Consider the following 12,808-nt stretch of genomic DNA (forward strand, 5'->3'; position numbering starts at 1 on the left):
GACAGTGAGCTTGGTGGTCCTAACTTGCCAAAAAGCAATTCCTATCTTGACAACAAAGTGGAAGGTGCAGCAAAATGTATTTGTGTGGGCATATCCAGTTGTAAGAAAAGTGCTATATAAATGCAAGTCTTTGTTTTCTTTCATGCATAAGTATTAAGAACCTCAGAGGGGCATTCTTGAAGATAGCAATCTTGCTCTTACCCCTTCTTGATGCCATCCAGAGGCTATCAACGATGCTTTCAATTTGGATATACACAACTTTGCTTTAAGTGCAAGTAGCAACCCTTTTGAGATTATTTTGTACAGCTAATTTACCCAACAAATAACTGGCTATTATCATGGTAACTTTTATTCAACAGGAATTTGGATTTTAAAGGGCTTACATAACGTACAGAATTTGTGGGCCAAAACTTTTGGACTTTATTCAGCTTAAAACAGAACACTTTTGTTTGTGTTGTGGGTTATTAAGCCTTTTGCTCGTGGCAAGCCAGCTGTTTAATAAAGAGAATTCATGTCCCTTTGAAATCCTGTGTGGAAAGAAAATGCAACGGAAGCAAGTGAAGCGCAAATCAAGCAGAAAACATGAGGACATCCAGATTTCATGGAACATATGGGCCCAAGCTGGGCTGTTGATGCTGCTGGAGGCAGCCCACCTGACCACACATTTCAGTCATACGTCCTTTGTAAACATGTACAATCCATCATTTGCCCACAGACACAAGCACCACAGAGTTGTGCTGTCAGAAAATTATCTCCAGAATTTTAGCAAGTTTCAGAAAGTGATTAAGACTCAAACAAGGAAGTGTTTAAGATATTATATGTCTTATTTTATGCCCTGAAATTTAAAAAAAGTTTTGGTTTATGAGGCAGTACTCTTAATACAAAGTAAATCCCTTCCCCCACAGACTGCACTGTATCAATTTAAAAACAAAAATCCTTTTTAGGAACAGACATTATTTATGTTGTTGATCTTCCCCTGCCAGCACCCACCCCTACCCCTCCCCGGCCATCAATAAGATCCAACGGTTAGCATAGTAGAGTCATAAGTTTTTGTTCAGCTGATGTTAGCCATGGAATCCCCAAGGGATGACTGTAATTATGTTAGTTGTTGTTGCTATTGAAATTTAAAAGGCTACAACATCAATTTGGCTGTCAATTTTGTTGGAGGAAACTGGTTCCACATTAAAGAATAAGAGTTGCTTTATCCTTGGCCCCCTCCTATTTCACATCTACATGCTGCGCCTCAGCGACATCATCCATAAGCACAGCATTAGTTTTCACATGAATGCAGATGACATCCAGATCTACCTCACTACCACTTGTCTTGACTCCTCCGCTGTCGCTAAATTATCAGACTGCTTATCTGGCATCCAGTACTGGATGAGTAGAAATTTCCTCCTTTTAGATATTGGGAAAACGAAGTCATTGTTTTCTGTTCCCACTCAAAACAACATTCCCTAGCTACCGACACCATCCCTCTCCCTGGAAACAGTCTGAGGATAAGCCAGTCTGCTCACAACCTTGGTGTCCTTTGTGACCCCAAGATCAGCTTCCAACCTCAAAGTCGCACGAACATCGCCTATTTCCACCTCTGTAATATCACTCAACTTGGCTCCTGTCTCAGCTCATCTGCTGCTGAAACCCTCATTGACCACTTCTTTAGGATGTTCCCAATGGCTGGGGAGTCCAGAGCCAGGGGTCACAGTCTCAGGATACAGGGTATACCATTTAGAACCGAGATGAGGAGAAATTTCTTCACTCATAGGGTGGTGAACCTGTGGAATTTTCTACCGCAGAAGGCAGTGGAGGCCAAGTCATTAAATATATTCAAGAAGGAGATAGATATATTTCTTAATGCCAAAGGGTTCAAGGGATATGAGGAGAAAGTGGGAACAGGGTACTGAATTAGACGATCAGCCATGATCTTTTTTGAATGTTGGAGCAGGCTCGAAGGGCCGAATGGCCTACTCCTGCTCCTATTTTCTATGTTTCTATTACCTCTAGACCTGACTATTCCAATGCACTCCTGGCTGGTCTGCCACATTCTAGCCTCTGTAAACTCAAGATCATCAAAAACTCTGCTGTCCATGTCATAACTTACAACAGGTATTGTTCTTCTATCACCCCTGTGCTCGCTGATCTTTGATGTAATAAAACGTACCAAGGTGCTTCACAGGAACTATATAAAACAAAATATGACACCGAGCCAGATTAGGAGATATTAGGTCATTGACCAAAAAGCTTGGTCAAAGGGGTAGATTTTAAGGAGTGTCTTAAAGGAGGAAAGCAAGGTAAAGAGGTGGAGAGGTGTAGGTAGCAGGACAAAGTCAGAAAGGTCAGAGTTGGAGCAAGGTGGAGAATTAAAATTTCGGGTGACTGGAAGCTCGGCGTCATGCTTGTGGACTGAACGAGGGTGTTCTGCAAAGTGGTCACCCAGTCTGCTTTTGGTCTCCCCAGTGTAGAGGAGACTGCATTGTGAGCAGTGAATACAGTACAATAAATTAAAAGAAGTACAAGTAAATCAGTGTTTCATTTGGAAGGAGTGTTTGGGGCCATAAAAGGTGAGAACGGAGGAGATAAAAGGGAAAGTGTTGCATCTCTTGCGCTTGCATGGAAAGGTGCAGTAGGAAAAGGAGGGGGTATTGGGGGTGACTGAAGGTGTCATGGAGGTAACAGTTCCTGCAGAATGCTGAAAGGGGAGGGGAAGATATGTTTGGTGGCAGCATTATGCTGGACGTGGTGGAAGTTCAACACAAGCTTGAGGAACAGCACCTCATCATTTGACTGGACACTTTACAGCCTTCTAGACTCAACAATGAGTTTAACAATTCTAGATCATAACCTCTGCCCATTTTCTTGTGTGATTTTTGCTGATTTGTTTTTTTTCTCTCGTTTCTTAATTCCTTTACTTTCCGTTCAGATGACAGCTATCCTGTCATTCACACCTCTTCTAGACACATCTTTTGTTTCTTTACTTGTCCCATTAACACTTCCTTTGGCTTTGCACCATGAAACCTTTTGCCATTTAATTTCTCCTACCCTTCATCCTAATACAGACCTTCCCTTTTGTTCTTCTTCACACCCTCTCCCCTTCCACTTGCATAAAACATTACATTTCTAACTTTTCCCAGTTCTGACGAAAGGTCACAGACCTGATACATTAACTCTGTTTTTCTTTCCACAGATGTTGCCAGACCTGCTGAGTATTTCCAGCGCTTTCTGTTTTTATTTCACAATATCTCTTGGTAGACAGGCCAGATGCATGAGGTCTTTTCCTTTAAATGCCTGTAATGCAATAGAAGTCTCTTGCTATTAGTTGCAGGGCCTATGTTCCTCTAACGAAGGATGTTAAGATGTATAAGGAAAAGGTAGGCAAACTGGAATTAAAATGCTAAAAAGCATTGTGAACAAAATGCGGCAGCAAGCTCAATGCAACAAATGGCTTCTTGTTTCTAAGCTCTGATAACATTTTAAATATAACAAAAGTGCTTTATTACTAAGTTGAAAGAAGTTTGTATTCAGGTGTATTCAAGAAGAAGAAGTGTACAGAGGAGTATGGAAGTAAGGTTGGCACAGTGGTGCAGTTGTAAATTGTCCCTACTGTAGGTAGGTGGTAGGGAATATGGGATTACTGTAGGGTTAGGATAAATGGGTGGTTCTTGGTTGGAACAGACTCGGTGGGCTGAAGGGCCTGTTTCAGTGCTGTATCTCTAAATAAATAAATAATCAGAGTGAAAAAAGAGGCTTGTGTGGCGTATAAACACCCAGCTTAGACCAGTTGGGCCGAATGGCCTGTGGATTCAATGTAATTCTTTGACTGTTCCCGGAGGGAGCCAGAGGGTGGGGCACATAATTGGCATTACATTTACATGGTTGAGGATAAATTGCATGCAACAGCAAGTAAAACAGGAATAAATGAATAAGTTGATTCAGCTGTCAGGAGTATAATGGAGGTAGGCAGAAGGCATTAATCAAAATGATTATCTGACAGAACAGCATCTGACAAAATTAGGTAAATAAGTTTGAGTTGTGGGTGTGACCTTCATTGTTTTGTCTGTCTCTTTCAGATGTTTACCATCCCATACCCACCCTTTCTGATTTACAGTGAGAAAAACATGACCCCACCATCCAGAAAATGAGTGCAATATCAACTCCTCTAAAGGAAAAACCAGTATCAAAATGTTAAAGACCTCACATTGGAAAATGGGAAGCATCAAATTCCCACCCAAAGTGCCCCTTCTTGAGCTGCACCTCTGAATGAAGAATTGATTTAACCTTTTAACCAGCATTTTCAGGGAATTCCAAACTCCATGGTCTGCACAGGTTTTTTTGCAGTTCACACCTTGTGATGCTGAAGCAAACCTAGTATTACAGTAATAATTCTATTTAGATTAAAAATCAAGACCTCTTCTCATCCTGATCTTCAAGGGTGAAACAGTACTGTAAATCATGATTTCTCTTAACCATACAAGAGATTTTGTTCTGAATTTCACATCAGGCAAACATGAACATGCAATCTTTATTTTTTTCAGGATGATTGCTTTGTTAAAATTGAACAGCTGACAAGGACATTTTCCAAAAAATGCACAAAATGCCTTTGCTGCTGTCATCTGAGTGTCATACTGTCCATCTGCCAATCATTACTTGCTTTCTGGCAAACCAACTGAAAGTACAAAAATTAAACTAAATATATAAAGTGAATAAATAAACATGTCATACTGCCCCAGAGGGGGGAAGGCAGACATCTGTTCTCATGTTCCTAGCAGACATGATGGACAAAGTGGAACGATCACCTGGTCACAGACGTCAGCTCTTATGAATAACAGACTGAAATAAATTAGATAATCAGATGGCTGTCATACTCAACAACAGCTTGCATTTATATTGCACCTTTAATGTAGTTAAATGTCGCAAGGTGTTTCACAGGAGCACCGTCAGTCATAAATTTGACTTCAAGCCACATAAGGAGATATTGGGGCCGATGACTCAAAGCTGGTTCAAAGAGGTAGATTTAAAGCAGGGTTGTCCAACATATGGCCCATGGGCCAGAATCCGGCCTGCCGAAGATTTCCATCCCGTCCCGGATGTATTTCAAAGATGAGAAATTTTCCATTGTCTTCTTCTTTCAGATTGTCTTTTTTTTAAAATCACGAGTCAGTTTCACAGCTGACAGGCGCTGACATCGGGAACAGCAGTTTCCCAACCTCAGACAGATTCAGGGTTTTCCGGTGGGTTCTGACTTTTTTAAAGCCCACTGGAAAACGCTGAATCTGTCCGAAGTTGGGAAACCGCTGTTCCCGATATTAGCACCTGTCAGCTGTGAAACTGACTTGCGATCCTTTTTAAAAAAAACTGACCAACCACAAAGCTGCTGTGCTGAGTGCGCCGCTCTCTGCAACTGTCAGAGAGAGAGAGAGAGAGAGAAGAACAGAGAAAGAGAGGGGGGGACAGAGAAGGGGGAGGGGGAACAGAGAGAGACACACAGAGAAAGAGAGGGGGGGGGACAGAGAGGGAGGGAACAGAGAGAGTGGGAGAGAGAGACAGAGAGAGAGACAGACAGAAAGGGGCACAGAAAGAGAGAGAGAGGGGGAACGGGGGGGGGGGGAATAGAGATGGAGGAACAGAGTGAGAGGGGACAGAGAAAGAGGAGGCCAGAGAGAGAGGGGGGGGGCAGAGAGGGGAGAGAGAGGAGAGGAAGGGAGAGAGGGGAGAAAGGGAGAGAGAGAGGGGGGACACAGAGAGTGAAGACGACATGGGGTGGGGAACAACACAGGGAGTGGGGGAACAACGCAGAGAGGGGGGACACGGAGAGACAGGGAGAGTGACCAAGAGCGCTCCTGACAGATGGACATCTATCCAGAAAACTCTGCATCACTACGTGTACAGACAAACATTGACTACTTGTACAAAAAAATGCCAAGTATCTCACTAAATCAGTGTCCATCAAAGTGACAAGAAAGTAAATCAATAAATTAATCTCTTTTAAAGCTTCTTCACAAAAATGCATATTTGTTGTTTTGATTAATAGTCAGATAAGTTTTTAATGTGTTTATGTTTCCAAAATTGTCTCACCGGCCCCCTATGTAAGACAAAAATTGTGCTGTGGCTCCCCATGCGAAAAGTATGGGCCACCCTGATTTTAAAAATGTCTTAAAGGAGGAGAGGAAAGAACTAGAGAGAGTTAGGGAAGGAATTCCAAATCTTAGGCCCTTGGCAACTGAAGCCACAGACACCAATGGTGGAATTATTAAATTCAGGGAGGAACAAGAGGCCAGAATTGAAAAACTATAGAGATCTCGGAGGGTTGTAGGGCTGGAGAAGGTCACAGAGATAGGGAGGAGCGAGGCCATAGAGGGATTCGAAAACAAGGATGAGAATTTTAAAATTGAGGCAGTGAGATAAAATTCAACACCACTGCAGTTTAATTCAATTCAACTTAATTGGCTAAATCACATGATTTGCTCATAACAAAATTCCTGTCACTAGGTAACACAAAATTATCTTTTGCTGTATCAAAGCGCATTCACCCAAAGACTTGTGATTAGACCACACTTAGAATACCATGCACAGTTCTGGTCTCCATATTACAAAAAAGATATAGAGGCACTGGAGAAGGTGAAAGACATATTTACAGTGCCAATAACAGAGCTGAGAGATTATAAAGGAAAGATTAAACAAGCTGGAACTTGCTTTCTTAGAAAAAATGTTGATCTAATAGAGTTCTTTAAAATTATGAAGCGGTTTGATAGGGTAGATGCAGAGAAGTTGTTTCTGCTTGTAGGAAGTTCAAAACTAGGGGGTCATATATATAAGATAGTCATTAATAAATCTAATAAGGAATTCAGGTGGAATTTCTTCACCCACAGGGTGGTTAGAGTGGAACTTGCCACCACATGGAGTAGTTGAGGCGAATAGCATAGATGCATTTAGGGGAAGCAAGGGAGGTATATGATGGAGAAAAGTATAGAATATGCAGATAAGATTAAATGAAATAGATTGGAGGAGGCACGCGTGGAAAATAAGCATCAGTATAAACGACTTGGACCGAATGGCCTGTTTCTGTGTTGTAAATTCTATATAATTCTATGTAACAGGCTTTATGACTGGCTCCCAAAGGTAATCTTACAGAGAAGGATTAAAAAGAACATGATTTTCTCTGAGACTGTGGGGAATTCAAGACTTCTGGTTAATCTGCAGAAGTGGATTACTAATAATAATATTCACAGTCACATTACTGCTAGATGTAAGCTTTGGCAAGCTTTTACAAAACTGAACACCATGATTGTGTAAGACAGCTAATTCCTGTACTTGTTACAGCCAGTTCCAGGCATGCAAAAGTGACGTAAGTAAAGTTTGGTGCTGTAGCAAATTTTGTCAATCCTACGCAAACTCCCTCTGGTTTGCACAAGTACTGAGAGCTGCACTTTATTGGTTAAATATCTAGGTCAATGGCACTGTATGGAGCATGGTGAGGTACAAGTAGGCATTTTGTCTTCCATTCAAAATTAAATTTGAAATGACAGGCTGGTTACAGAACCATTCAAGCTTGCTATAGTTTGTTGAATAAGTGTTGGGCGCCTTCGTCTTCTAATACAGTAGCAACTTTCAATAACTGTCACCACTGATATAGCCACTTGTAAATTGAGTAGCTGGAACGATAAAGGCCAAGTTATTTTTACTACATAGGATCAGTTCTCTGGTAGTTCAAGCTATGCAGTGAATGCCATGCAAATCTCAAATGGTTTAATATGAAGATTTTCAAGTGAATCATATTGATATTGTCCAAATCTTCAAAGACGTTACCTAATCTTCACCTCATTTGTGTTCATGTGAGCAACAATGGTTTACTGCTGGATTGAGCAAGTTTTGCTAATTGGGACAAATCATCATCAATGGCAACAACTTGTATTTATATAGCGCCTTTAATGTAATAGAATGTCCCAAGGTGCTTCATAGGATCATTCTAAAACAAAATTTGACACTGAGCCACATAAGGAGATTTAGGACAGATGACCAAAAGCTTGGTCAAAGAAGGATGTTTTCAGGAGCATCTTAAAGGAGGAAAGAGGTGGAGAGGCAGAGAGGTTTAGGGAGGGAATTCCAGAGCTTAGCACCTAGGCAGCTGAAAGCATGGTCACCAATGGTGAAGCAATTAAAATCAAGGATGCTCAAGAGGCCACAATTAAATAAGTGCCGAGATCTTGAAGGGTTGTGGGGCTGAAGGAGATTACAGAGGCAAGAAGGGGCGAGGCCATGGAGAAAGTTGTAAACAAAGTTGAGAATTTTTAAAAGCAAGGTGTTGTTTGACCGAGAACCAATGTAGGTCGCTGAGTACACAGGTGATAGGTGAATGGGTTTGGCATGAGTATGGACATGGGCGCAGAGTTTGGATGACCTCAAGTTTACGGAGAGTAAAATGTGGGAGACCGGCCAGGAGTGTGTTGGAATAGTCAAGTCTAGAGGTATCAAAAGCATGAGGGTTTTGTCATGAAGACCCCCAGCTGCCAAGAATGAGGCATATTAATTTCGTCATATGAACATTAATTTTGAACTGTTGCTGGAGTGAAGAAATTACATGTTTAAAAAGAGATCACCAGACACTTGTCTGGAGGACATTTGCATATTAAGAAACAGTGTTTGGAGAGACAAAAGAATTGCTCACAGATTCAATTAACAGAGATTGGTCTGGGCTACAGTGATCCACATTTTGTCGGGGTAAGAGACAGCCCTACACCCCCCCACTGAGAGCTTTGGAATCCACAAACGCAGAGGTGGTTAGACCAGCTGGTCACATGACTAACCTGCTGGTCCAAGCTTTTTGAACTTGACACAGGACAGTTTGAATTCAGACTGCAGATTTTAACTGAACCTGGAACAAGACTCTCTCCTGGCTGGCTCTCTCTTGCTTTCTCACACATTTCCAGACCCACTGAAGACACGTAGACCTCAAGACAGAAAAGACTCCTACATCGAAACAAGTTGAAGCGTGCACTGGGCCCCAATGAACAGTAAGACTTACCAGCAACCAAAGACTCCACATTGAACTTAAAGGACCAGACATTGCCTCAAACTTTTCCCTTTTATTCATTCTACTTTTTCTGTCTCTATATGCATGTGTGTTTATCATGTATGCATGCTAGCTTGGTCACATCGTGTACTCGTAGTCATTAACCAAATTAGAGTTTAAGATTAATAAAATTCCACCTTTCTTGTTTAAGTCTAAGAAAACCTGTCTGATTTATTTGCCTTATAATTGGAAAGCAGTGAACAAGAATTCACTGAGAGGGAGCTAAAAACATGGTGTTTTTAAAAGAAAACCCTGTTACAGTTAGACCAGGCAAAGGCTGAGAGGGAACCTCTAGACCGTTATCTCACCTGGTCATAACAGTTTCAGCAGCAATGAGCTGAGGCAGGCCAGAGTTGGACCATGTTTCAGAGATGAAAATAGGAGGTTTTGGTGTGGTGTAGATTTGTAGGCGGAAGCTCATCTCAGGATCAAATATGACACTAAGGTTGCGAATGAACTCAGACAGTTGCCAGGGGGAGGGATGGAGTTGATAGCTAGGGACCAGAACTTGTATAGGAGAACTAAAACAATGACTTCAGTGTTCCCAATATTTAATTACAGGAAATTTCTGCTCATTCGGTACTGAATGTAAGACAATGAGTCTGATAATTTAACAACAGTGGGTGAATCGAGAGACATGTGAAAACTAACATTGTGGGCTGTCGGCAATGATAACCAGGGCAGGGAGGAGGACAGGACAGGAATACACTCTCCTCCCAATGGAGGCCAATTAAGTTAGTTGAAAAGCTTGTTAAGAGCTTGTTGATGGGGGTAGGGTGGAATATTTAAAGGGGTGCACAATTTTCAGAAGCTGTCAGTTTCTAATCAGCTGAAGGGAGGTGGTACAGAGTGGGGAGTCAGTCAAGGCTTCCCCAGGGCATCACCCAGACCCATTAGAGGGTTGGTGAGGCAAAGGGGGCTCAGAACTTGGCAAGGTGGTGCCCTTGGCACTGCGCATGTGGCAGGGAGAATGGGCACTTAGTGCTCAGGGATTGAACAGGGTCAATGCTCCCCTGGCATCATGGGGGCAGAAGAGCAGGGGACAAGGCTGCCGAGGACAAATGGACAGCCACCTGTTCAAAAGGAAGGCTGAAACTGGTAATGGGGCATGACTGTCAGACATTGGGCCCAGTGACAATGAGGGGCAACACCCTCCACAGGCATCACGGGAGGTCAGGGGAGAGGGACGAGGGGCAAGAAGGCAATGGAAGCCAACCCCTCCACACAGGATCTGCTACTGAACACGGAGCTTCCTGTAGATGACTGAGAACCAGTGCCGCAGGAGATTGTGACTTTCCAGGCAGATGGTCACAGACATCTGTGCCCTCGTCGCTGAAGACCTCGCACTTCACAGCACTGATCACCATGCCTTGCCAGTGGCCATTAAAGTCACTGTGGCCTTGAATTTCTTCACTTCTGGCTCCTTTCAAGGATCAGCATTGGACCTTAGCGGTATCTCAAAAACAGCTGCACACCACTGCATCTCACTGATCACTGATACCCTCTTTCCAGACAGCACATTCATTTCACAACAGACACAGCCTCGCAGAGCTAGAGGGCAATGAGTTTCACCACTATTGCTGGATTCCCCCAGCTGCAGGGCATCATTGTTTGCACCTATGTGGCTATCAAGGGGCCCAGCTACTGGCTAATTGAACCCATTAACAGGAAGAGCTTCCACTCCCTTAACGTTCAATTGGTCTGCAACCACAGCAAAAGCTTCCTCCATGTGTGCGCTCGCTTTCCTGGCAGTTGCCATGATTCCTTCATCCTCTGTCAGTCCAGGCTGCCTCGGTCCTTCATTCCATCCCCTAAAGTGTTTGGATGGATCCTAGGAGACAAGGGATATCCCTTGAAGAGATGTCTACTAACCACTCTGCGGGCACTCAGACAAAGGCACAGAGGAGAAACAACCAATGCCACCTGCTCAGTAGAACAACCACTGAGCAGGCCATTGAGCTTCTGAAGATGTGATTCCAGTGCCTGGACTGTTCGAGTGGTGCCCTCCAATAGCTTCCTACAAGGGTCTCGGTCATTGTGGTGCTCTGCTGCACTCTCCGTTACATGGCACATCAGAGAGGTGTGAACCCTGAGGACAACGAGCCCCTGGAAGAAGATAACTCATCAGTGGAGGTGCAGAAGCAGGAGCTGAGAGGAGAAAGAGGAGGCAGAGGGATATGGGGCTGAGCAGAGAGGTGTCCCTGCTGCACAATGGGGTGGCCTTCTCCTGCCATGCTCCAAGAAGAGGACCTCCCTCCTCTCCCTCACGGCCTCCAGCATTAGATCCAGTTTGGCATCGATGAAGCGAGTGGCAACCCTGCTCTAGGTACCAGGCATCCAGCTCCCCTGACATCTCGCTTTGGCACAGACTGCAGATCTCTCCCTCAGGGCAAACAACAGCATCAGGGATGGTTGCAGTGGGAGTCTAAATGAGTCTCACACTTCATCTGTCCTGCTTGTGTTCCCACCCCCCCACCCCCTCCCCCACTGGCTATAAGTGGACAGGAAGCCCCACATGAAAATCTTAACTTTAATCAGTTTCCCCCCAAAGGCGGGTTTCTGACCCGAAAACAAACCTGGCTCCTGTTTCTTACCTCTCTAGCAAAAATTCAGCCCTACATTTTTGTAGGATGTCACTGAGGGGCAGCATGTAGATGAGAAATAGGAGGGGGCCAAGGATGGAACCTTGGGAACACCAGAGGTAGCAGTGCAGGAGCAGAAAGAGAAGCCATTGCAAATGTTACTTTGGCTACAATTCGATAGATGAGAATGGAGCCAGGTGAGTCAGTTGTACCCAGTTGGCTTTGGAGGAGGATGGTGTGATCAACCATGTCAAAGACCGCAGACAGGTCGAGAAGGGCAAGGTGCAATAGTTTACCTTTGTCACAGTCAAATAGGATATTATTTGTAACTTTTATCAGAGGCTATTACTCATTCCCAATTTTCGCAAATGCAGGCTATTAGTGCAGCATCTGGTAAAGAACAACTTATTTTAGAAAAAAATGGTGTTAAAACAGGCCACTTGGGTCCCCATAGATTGAGATGCCAACATAGAAAATCTTAGGAAGAAGGCCATTTGGCCCAACACTTACCCTTGTTTTAGTCTCAACCACAGCTTCCTGACTTCTCCCCATATCCATCTACCAGCTTTTACACTTCAGAACATATTCAATTTCCATAAAATTTGCATCAATCAAATAGCTCTGTTAATGTTTCTTATATTGCGGCTGGTATTTGGAGTGGAGTACCTTCCTCTTCGTCCTCTGATAGTAATACATGCTTCAGTTGTAAAACCACTTAAAAAATGTGAGTTTTAACATGTCTTTTGTTTGGCAAAGGCTAACTATTTCTCAGCAGCATAGTTCCTCTAAAAAATTCCTACCTATCTATTCATCAGAATTATATAGGAACTAAAAATGTATTTAACATATTTCATACATGCAGTAGTGTTTGCTGGAGCCAATTTGTAAATAAAAGAGAACTTCCAGCGTATGCAGCTGCCAGGCATGGGCAATAGATTCATCTAATGGTGAACTGGCTACACAATTTCCACACCTATCAGTCAATGGTTTAAGCTTCATTGTAAGTGACACTGATTTATAGAAGGTGTTCCTTCAGCTCCAGGTCCAAGAGTTAAATCCAGGCGGCTGATGTGATGATTATAAATATATGCCCTATTCCTCCACTGTAATGGTGACCAGGTTCGCCATGGAAAGTCATGACCTAAATCAGATGCTACAC

General features: G+C 43.2%; 1 protein-coding gene across 4 annotated transcripts in view; it reads right to left on the minus strand.

Moving 5' to 3' along the window:
* Positions 1–12,808, minus strand: part of slc6a9 (solute carrier family 6 member 9) — a 215,385-nt gene that overhangs the window by 162,785 nt on the left and 39,792 nt on the right. The window lies entirely within an intron of this gene.

Source organism: Heterodontus francisci, chromosome 8 (genome assembly GCF_036365525.1).
Source record: "Heterodontus francisci isolate sHetFra1 chromosome 8, sHetFra1.hap1, whole genome shotgun sequence".
Classification (NCBI taxonomy): Eukaryota; Metazoa; Chordata; class Chondrichthyes; order Heterodontiformes; family Heterodontidae; genus Heterodontus; species Heterodontus francisci.